Source organism: Bombina bombina, chromosome 3, assembly GCF_027579735.1.
Source record: "Bombina bombina isolate aBomBom1 chromosome 3, aBomBom1.pri, whole genome shotgun sequence".
Taxonomy (NCBI): Eukaryota; Metazoa; Chordata; class Amphibia; order Anura; family Bombinatoridae; genus Bombina; species Bombina bombina.
Window position 1 is genome coordinate 70,725,913 of NC_069501.1, and position 10,419 is coordinate 70,736,331.

General features: G+C 40.7%; 1 protein-coding gene across 1 annotated transcript in view; it reads right to left on the reverse strand.

Moving 5' to 3' along the window:
* The window catches only part of STYXL2 (serine/threonine/tyrosine interacting like 2), a 167,389-nt gene extending 157,190 nt beyond the window's left edge, over positions 1 to 10,199 (reverse strand). The window contains exon 1 of the mRNA XM_053705863.1: positions 10,128 to 10,199. The gene's annotated coding sequence lies outside the window, so the exon portion shown is untranslated. The remainder of the gene's footprint in view (positions 1 to 10,127) is intronic.
* Positions 10,200 to 10,419: the final 220 nt, after the last annotated feature.

Below are 10,419 nucleotides of genomic sequence, written 5' to 3' on the forward strand. Positions count from 1 at the left end.
AAATTGCAACTAAAAACAAAACTTTCCAAGATAATAACTTAATATCAACGGAATGCAAGGGTTCAAACGGAACCCCCTGAAGAACTGAAAGAACTAAATTGAGACTCCAAGGAGGAGTCAAAGGTTTGTAAACAGGCTTAATTCTAACCAGAGCCTGAACAAAAGCTTGAACATCTGGCACAGCGGCCAGCTTTTTGTGAAGTAACACAGACAAGGCAGAAATCTGTCCCTTCAGGGAACTTGCAGATAAACCTTTCTCCAATCCTTCTTGAAGGAAGGATAGAATCCTAGGAATCTTAACCTTGTCCCAAGGGAATCCTTTAGATTCACACCAACAGATATATTTTTTCCAAATTTTGTGGTAAATCTTTCTAGTTACAGGCTTTCTGGCCTGAACAAGAGTATCGATAACAGGATCTGAGAACCCTCGCTTCGATAAGATCAAGCGTTCAATCTCCAAGCAGTCAGCTGGAGTGAAACCAGATTCGGATGTTCGAACGGACCCTGAACAAGAAGGTCTCGTCTCAAAGGTAGCTTCCAAGGTGGAGCCGATGACATATTCACCAGATCTGCATACCAAGTCCTGCGTGGCCACGCAGGAGCTATCAAGATCACCGACGCCCTCTCCTGATTGATCCTGGCTACCAGCCTGGGGATGAGAGGAAACGGCGGGAACACATAAGCTAGTTTGAAGGTCCAAGGTGCTACTAGTGCATCCACTAGAGCCGCCTTGGGATCCCTGGATCTGGACCCGTAGCAAGGAACTTTGAAGTTCTGACGAGAGGCCATCAGATCCATGTCTGGAATGCCCCACAGCTGAGTGACTTGGGCAAAGATTTCCGGATGGAGTTCCCACTCCCCCGGATGCAATGTCTGACGACTCAGAAAATCCGCTTCCCAATTTTCCACTCCTGGGATGTGGATAGCAGACAGGTGGCAGGAGTGAAACTCCGCCCATAGAATGATTTTGGTCACTTCTTCCATCGCCAGGGAACTCCTTGTTCCCCCCTGATGGTTGATGTACGCAACAGTTGTCATGTTGTCTGATTGAAACCGTATGAACTTGGCCCTCGCTAGCTGAGGCCAAGCCTTGAGAGCATTGAATATCGCTCTCAGTTCCAGAATATTTATCGGTAGAAGAGACTCTTCCCGAGACCAAAGACCCTGAGCTTTCAGGGATCCCCAGACCGCGCCCCAGCCCATCAGACTGGCGTCGGTCGTGACAATGACCCACTCTGGTCTGCGGAATGTCATCCCTCGTGACAGGTTGTCCAGGGACAGCCACCAACGGAGTGAGTCTCTGGTCCTCTGATTTACTTGTATCTTCGGAGACAAGTCTGTATAGTCCCCATTCCACTGACTGAGCATGCACAGTTGTAATGGTCTTAGATGAATGCGTGCAAAAGGAACTATGTCCATTGTCGCTACCATCAACCCGATCACTTCCATGCACTGAGCTATGGAAGGAAGAGGAACGGAATGAAGTATCCGACAAGAGTCTAGAAGTTTTGTTTTTCTGGCCTCTGTCAGAAAAATCCTCATTTCTAAGGAGTCTATTATGGTTCCCAAGAAGGGAACCCTTGTTGACGGAGATAGAGAACTCTTTTCCACGTTCACTTTCCATCCGTGAGATCTGAGAAAGGCCAGGACAATGTCCGTGTGAGCCTTTGCTTGAGGAAGGGACGACGCTTGAATCAGAATGTCGTCCAAGTAAGGTACTACAGCAATGCCCCTTGGTCTTAGCACAGCTAGAAGGGACCCTAGTACCTTTGTGAAAATCCTTGGAGCAGTGGCTAATCCGAAAGGAAGCGCCACGAACTGGTAATGTTTGTCCAGGAATGCGAACCTCAGGAACCGATGATGTTCCTTGTGGATAGGAATATGTAGATACGCATCCTTTAAATCCACCGTGGTCATGAATTGACCTTCCTGGATGGAAGGAAGAATTGTTCGAATGGTTTCCATCTTGAACGATGGAACCTTGAGAAACTTGTTTAAGATCTTGAGATCTAAGATTGGTCTGAACGTTCCCTCTTTCTTGGGAACTATAAACAGATTGGAGTAGAACCCCATCCCTTGTTCTCTTAATGGAACAGGATGAATCACTCCCATTTTTAACAGGTCTTCTACACAATGTAAGAATGCCTGTCTTTTTATGTGGTCTGAAGACAACTGAGACCTGTGGAACCTCCCCCTTGGGGGAAGTCCCTTGAATTCCAGAAGATAACCTTGGGAGACTATTTCTAGCGCCCAAGGATCCAGAACATCTCTTGCCCAAGCCTGAGCGAAGAGAGAGAGTCTGCCCCCCACCAGATCCGGTCCCGGATCGGGGGCCAACATTTCATGCTGTCTTGGTAGCAGTGGCAGGTTTCTTGGCCTGCTTTCCCTTGTTCCAGCCTTGCATTGGTCTCCAAGCTGGCTTGGCTTGAGAAGTATTACCCTCTTGCTTAGAGGACGTAGCACCTTGGGCTGGTCCGTTTCTACGAAAGGGACGAAAATTAGGTTTATTTTTTGCCTTGAAAGGCCGATCCTGAGGAAGGGCGTGGCCCTTACCCCCAGTGATATCAGAGATAATCTCTTTCAAGTCAGGGCCAAACAGCGTTTTCCCCTTGAAAGGAATGTTAAGTAGCTTGTTCTTGGAAGACGCATCAGCCGACCAAGATTTCAACCAAAGCGCTCTGCGCGCCACAATAGCAAACCCAGAATTCTTAGCCGCTAACCTAGCCAATTGCAAAGTGGCGTCTAGGGTGAAAGAATTAGCCAATTTGAGAGCATTGATTCTGTCCATAATCTCCTCAAAAGGAGGAGAATCACTATCGACCGCCTTTATCAGCTCATCGAACCAGAAACATGCGGCTGTAGCGACAGGGACAATGCATGAAATTGGTTGTAGAAGGTAACCCTGCTGAACAAACATCTTTTTAAGCAAACCTTCTAATTTTTTATCCATAGGATCTTTGAAAGCACAACTATCCTCTATGGGTATAGTGGTGCGTTTGTTTAAAGTGGAAACCGCTCCCTCGACCTTGGGGACTGTCTGCCATAAGTCCTTTCTGGGGTCGACCATAGGAAACAATTTTTTAAATATGGGGGGAGGGACGAAAGGAATACCGGGCCTTTCCCATTCTTTATTAACAATGTCCGCCACCCGCTTGGGTATAGGAAAAGCTACTGGGAGCCCCGGCACCTCTAGGAACTTGTCCATTTTACATAGTTTCTCTGGGATGACCAACTTGTCACAATCATCCAGAGTGGATAATACCTCCTTAAGCAGAATGCGGAGATGTTCCAACTTAAATTTAAATACAATCACATCAGGTTCAGCTTGTTGAGAAATGTTCCCTGAATCAGTAATTTCTCCCTCAGACAAAACCTCCCTGGCCCCATCAGACTGGGTTAGGGGCCCTTCAGAAATATTATTATCAGCGTCGTCATGCTCTTCAGTATCTAAAACAGAGCAGTCGCGCTTACGCTGATAAGTGTTCATTTTGGCTAAAATGTTTTTGACAGAATTATCCATTACAGCCGTTAATTGTTGCATAGTAAGGAGTATTGGCGCGCTAGATGTACTAGGGGCCTCCTGAGTGGGCAAGACTCGTGTAGACGAAGGAGGGAATGATGCAGTACCATGCTTACTCCCCTCACTTGAGGAATCATCTTGGGCATCATTGTCATTGTCACATAAATCACATTTATTTAAATGAATAGGAATTCTGGCTTCCCCACATTCAGAACACAGTCTATCTGGTAGTTCAGACATGTTAAACAGGCATAAACTTGATAACAAAGTACAAAAAACGTTTTAAAATAAAACCGTTACTGTCACTTTAAATTTTAAACAGAACACACTTTATTACTGCAATTGCGAAAAAACATGAAGGAATTGTTCAAAATTCACCAAATTTTCACCACAGTGTCTTAAAGCCTTAAAAGTATTGCACACCAAATTTGGAAGCTTTAACCCTTAAAATAACGGAACCGGAGCCGTTTTAAACTTTAACCCCTTTACAGTCCCTGGTATCTGCTTTGCTGAGACCCAACCAAGCCCCAAGGGGAATACGATACCAAATGACGCCTTCAGAAAGTCTTTTCTAAGTATCAGAGCTCCTCTCACATGCGACTGCATGCCATGCTCTCAAAAACAAGTGCGCAACACCGGCGCGAAAATGAGGCTCTGCCTATGCTTTGGGAAAGCCCCTAAAGAATAAGGTGTCTAAAACAGTGCCTGCCGATAATATTATATCAAAATACCCAGATAAAATGATTCCTCAAGGCTAAATATGTGTTAATAATCAATCGATTTAGCCCAGAAAAAGTCTACAGTCTTAATAAGCCCTTTTTGAAGCCCTTATTTACGATCGTAATAAACATGGCTTACCGGATCCCATAGGGAAAATGACAGCTTCCAGCATTACATCGTCTTGTTAGAATGTGTCATACCTCAAGCAGCAAGAGACTGCTCACTGTTCCCCCAACTGAAGTTAATTGCTCTCAACAGTCCTGTGTGGAACAGCCATGGATTTTAGTGACGGTTGCTAAAATCATTTTCCTCATACAAACAGAAATCTTCCTCTCTTTTCTGTTTCTGAGTAAATAGTACATACCAGCACTATTTCAAAATAACAAACTCTTGATTGAATAATAAAAACTACAGTTAAACACTAAAAAACTCTAAGCCATCTCCGTGGAGATGTTGCCTGTACAACGGCAAAGAGAATGACTGGGGTAGGCGGAGCCTAGGAGGGATCATGTGACCAGCTTTGCTGGGCTCTTTGCCATTTCCTGTTGGGGAAGAGAATATCCCACAAGTAAGGATGACGCCGTGGACCGGACACACCTATGTTGGAGAAAACAATTTTACAGTGTACTGTCCCTTTAAAGATATACACTAATTTTCTTAAAATGGCGTGTAATAAACACTACTATAAAGAAGAATATGCACAGATACTGATCTTAAAAAGCCAGTATAAAACATTTTTAAAAACTTACTTAGAAGCTCCCAGTTTAGCACTGTTGATGAGGTTAGGCTGGGACACCCACTGAAAGGGGCTGAGAAAGCAGTAAGAGCAGACCCTCCCCTGCATGCGAAAAGACCCATTACACAAACAGGAGCAAGCAGAAATCTGTAGATTTAAGTATACATCTGATACTTTAGGGCTTGGTTAGGAGTCTGAAAATCAGCACAATGTTATTAAAAAATAAGCAAAACTATACATTTTTACAATAACACTCTGAGATGGGCTATTTAAATTGATCATCTACAAAACATTTATGCAAATAAGAATCTAGTGTACAAAGTCCCTTTTTGTGTTCCCAATGAGTTGTTATACCAACTGTAGAGTATTACATATAACTGAGATTATTCCTTTAGTTATATTCTTGCAATTGAAATAAGAATATTTCATTGGCATTTGTGTTTACAGAAATTGACATATGGGGCAAGATTACAATTGGATAGCTACGTGTAGCAAGCAATTAGGGGTATTTTGCGTTTCTTTATGTGCATTGTAAATAGCGCACTTATTATGGGTTGAAAGTAACCGTGTTAGCTCAAGCACAATCAAATTTAATGCGCTTCAGGTTAGCGCGTCATCAGAGCTATGGTTACGCAAAACAAAAAAGTACACTGTCCAATAAATATATATATATATATATATATATATATATATATATTTAATTTCATTATAAAGTGCTTAAAGATATGAGGTCTCCGGTGTTAGGTGTTTTCGTGCTTCATTAAAGTTTATGGGAGAAGAATTTAACGCGGTCACAATATTTTTATTTAGCGCGTGTCTTGTTTTCACTTGCACGCAAACTTTTTACTTTCAACTTGGAATAAGAGCGCAAACCTGATGTGCGCAAAAAGCCTCTGTCTAGAGTAGTTTATGTTCAAGGGAAAGTGCTATATAGCCCTCCACTTTAATCTAGCCCATAAGCAGGTCTGCTCTTTCTGCTGACTCAGCCTATTTGAAGGTGCATGTTTTTGAGAACATATGAAGCAGTTTTAATAAGCAAACCCAGCTATTTCAAATGCAAAACTAAACATAACACCAATTTCCTATACAAGTGATTGAAGTGAGGAAAAGGAAAATGCATTTCACAGTACAGTGTCCCTTTAAGAATTACTGGAATATATATATTTTCCTTCATTTAGATAAGATAAACGTTCTTAGCCTTTACATGATCTGTCGGTAGTGCGGCTGCTTAAGATTTTTTAAAATGTATTTTCAAGCTGCATTAAGAACCAAATCACAGCTGACTCAACAGAGACTTAGAAAAACCTCATGTCTGTTTACAGCTTTAACATCATGACTGCCAGAGAAGCTACGGAGCACATTCTTGCCTATCTAGCATCAACAGGACATGTTTTACAGAACCTTACTAACAAGACCATCCATTTACAGGGACTTTAAACTCAAAGGTGCCGAATTATCAAGCTCCGAATTGAGCTTGATGCCCCTGTTTATGCCACCGGAAACAGCAGTTATGATAACTGGTCCACCTGCTCTGAGGCTGCAGACCTCAATCCGCCCGATCCTATACGATCGGGCTGATTGACACCCCCTGCTAGCGGCTGATTGGCTGTGAATCTGCAAGGGGTGGCTTTGCACAAGCAGTTATCGATGTGTGGCGGCCATGATACGCTACATGGTATCATGTCCGTCCGCACTTTAATAAATCGGCCCCAAAATGTCCTGCTCCATATAAATAAATGACCTTTGAAAATGATGTATGTTTTTTTTTTATGGTTCTTAAGACAACTGGAGCGCTCTTTACTTGATTTTAAAAGCTGATCCTGTAATTTTATACACAGTGACTGATTGATCAGTGCAGTGCAGGATATGATTTATATCTATTACTAATTGGCCATAACAGATTAGATAAGATGAATATACTCAAGAACCTTTTCAAGGGGTTTGTCACTGGACAACTATACAATACAATTTTTCAAACAATGATTGAATACTTTTTATAACCTATATATGTAGGTTTTTTGCAATGTGGTGATTAGCTGCTAGTATATACTATGCATATATAAAAAAAGACTTTAAAGGGACAGTAATTACAAGACATTTATGCAGTCCTGCAATAAAGGAACTAGGTGAGTTTGAAACTGAATGCATTTACCTCTTGTTTGTTGCGATCGTTTTTCAGTAGCCAAAGACCACACACAACAAGCCTTATTTGCAGGAGCCAATGGGTTACTAGACAAGGCTAGCTACGGTCATTATTGTAGCAAAATATATATTGTTTTGCAGTATTGTATCTGATAACCCCTGCTGAGACATAGGGGCATATTTGTCAATGTGTGAACTGCTGGTGCAATGCCGCCCCCTGCAGATTCATGGCCAATCGGCCGCTAGCAGGGGGTGTCATTTGGGATTGATTTCTGTCCGCGGCCTCAGAGCAGGCGGACAGGTTACGGAGCAGCGGTCTTTAGACCGCTGCGTCATAACTTCTGTTTCAAGGGCATCAAGCTTCGTACAGAGCTTGATAAATATGCCCCATATTATTGACAGACATGCATCAGGGTTAGACTTGTGAATCCTGCAGTGTGTAAGTTGCCATTGCTGGAAAACTTAATTTTTAGAGATAAATTACAGGAAAACTAGGACAAAATAAATATGTTATAGTATAGGGCAAAGTTGTTGTACTATATTAAAGATTTAATATTTAAATTATTAAAAAAAAAGTATTTCCTGTGGCTTTAATTAACATTTAAAGGGCCATATAGTCAACAAAATTGCAGAGGGGTTAAACACACAGTAGAAGTGCTGCTTGGGATCCGCGGAGCACTGCTGGACCAGAACGGAAATAGTCGCTCATCCAATCAGCAGTGCTAGTTACACAGCTGAATCCTGCAACGTTGATTGGATCAGAGGCGGTTATCACTCTGGACCAGCAATGCTCTGCGAGTTCCAAGCAGCACTTCTACTGTGGGTTTAACCCTTTTGCAGGGGATAAGCATACAATAGTGTAGGGTCAATAGTTTTACAATGACAATGAATTAGAGCTGCAGTTTCTTTACTATTATGGCCATTTAACAAGCTAAAACATCAGCTATCTAGTGCACCAGGGAACAAGAGGTCTAAACTATTTTAGTATCTTTGTGAGAAGTAATAAGTATTGTCTTATGTACTAACAGCGTCTCCCAGATCGGTATTATACACCCCCAATTATTATCTTTAGTACCCTCAGTTGCCAAAGTTATAAACAGCCATATTTGCCCAGCGTGACCCTATTTCACAGGCCTGACAAAAAGAGGGGTAAATGGGGGCAACATAGGAACTCAAAGTTCAAAAAGAACAAGCTTCTATGTGCTAGAGCAATTTGTTAATGCATATAACTATGTGTTTAACCCCTGTAAGATGGTTAAACACATAGTTAAAGAAACAATAAAGTCACAAATTACACTTTCAATATTCAGAACATGATTTTTTAAGCATCTTTCCAATTTACTTCTATTATGAAACTTTATACAATCTTTTTATATGCACACTTTATGAGACACCAGCTCCTACTGAGCATGTGCAGTGTATATGCATTTTCTGATTGGCTGATAGTTGCCACATTGTTAGATGGGGAGGGGAAAAGGGAAGTAACTGAAATTTGTCTGAATAAAATCTATTGCTAATTTGAAATTCAAACTAGGTGCTATTGAATTGTATTTTTATTATGCAATTGCTGATTATGCTATTCTACTATGTTAAATGGTGCTTTAACGTCAGCTGCACTACTGGGAGCTAGCTGAACACATCTGGAGAGACAATGACAAGAGGCATATGTGTGTATCCACAATTGCCACCTAGCTCCCAGTAGAGCTTTGCTGCTGTTGAGGATATGTACATATGCATTTCACAAAAGCTTACCAAGAGAACAAAAGAGAAGAGAGAGTCAAACTTGTGATCAATTGTAAATCAATGCATCAGACTTTGCTATAATTACTGAAAAGAGTTGTTTCTCATAAAAGATAAAGATTTTTTTGATTAATCAGTGGCAGCCACAGCTTAATATATATTTTCTTGCTATTTCCATTATTGTTATTAATAAATACAAAATATTTTTCTTAATATAATCCAAGTTAAAAAAACAATATAATATCTATGCAGGTAGAAAACCCTTTATCCAAACTGCGTGGGGCCAGAAAAGGTTTTGGGTTTCGGAAATAGTTTGGATTTTGGAATATTTATTTATATTTGCATCTGTAATGACACGGCTGGGATGGGACCAACAACAATATCTTATATCATTTAGGCAATATTTACATGTTACAATTCAGCTTATATATGCAACATAAAGCTAGTTTTATATCATTTTTATACTTTTGTATACATAGTACCCTCAGAAAGATAGTACAGTACTGTAATCAGAAAGGTGATAGCTCTTGTTTTAAATAAACATAGGCTATTGTTTGCATTTTAGAACACACACACCAAACCACACATGTAAATAATATTGTGACTTACAGGCAGCAAAAATAGTAGTATTTGATCATTTTATTTAAAAAATATTAATTAAAAAGTTTGGATTTCAGAATAAATTTGGATTTTGGAATTTCGGTTTTGGGGATTTGTACCTGTACTAACTTTTTTTCCCCATTAAAATCCTGTATTGAAGGAATATTTTCAATTGAGAGTTGGGTGTCACTGTAATGAGTTATTTACAGTAGCGCACACTCAAAAGCAGCGCAGATCAGTTTATACAATAGCTTTTTTCAATGCAAAAGAAGACACATTATATATGTTAGGTATTGATCAAAGGACACCAATGTTTACATTGAAATATAAGTACATTTATGATACAAATATAATTCTCCTGTATGTAGCTGGTGTTTGTTAGATTAATTGTTATAAAATCTTTCATTTTAGGAGAATTAAAGCAAACTGCAGTATGTATATATACACCAAACAGGCAGCACTGACAGCCAGTGAAGCTCTGAGACAGCTGGCATGGGATGTCACACGCTCAGCCTAACCATACAAGCACACGGCCAGCAAGTGACAACACACACTTAATCACATCTAAAGCATTCATCTTCTGCTCCCATCAAGTTTTTACAAAACCTTTAGAAAATAAATCATGAAGGAAGTCAAGGAAATATCAGGGAAAAAAAGAATCTGTCTTACCTGGGCTGGTAGCTCTGAGATTTGCTGTCTGATAGGGATAATTGTGAGGGAAGTCACACAGATGCCTTGGTGGCTGCTAAATTTAGTGCCAGGCTCACATTGGCTGTTGATACAGTGTCCTGAGAAGGAATTTCAGGCCTTCTAGAGCATTGGAGGAGGGGAAGAGGGGGGGGGGGGGGGGGAAATCACACCAATCTCTTTTAAAAGTATGATGCCATACATATTGCTAATGCATATAAATGGGACATAAAACGCTTTGAGATTGTCCTATAACAAGTTTTAATATGTGTTT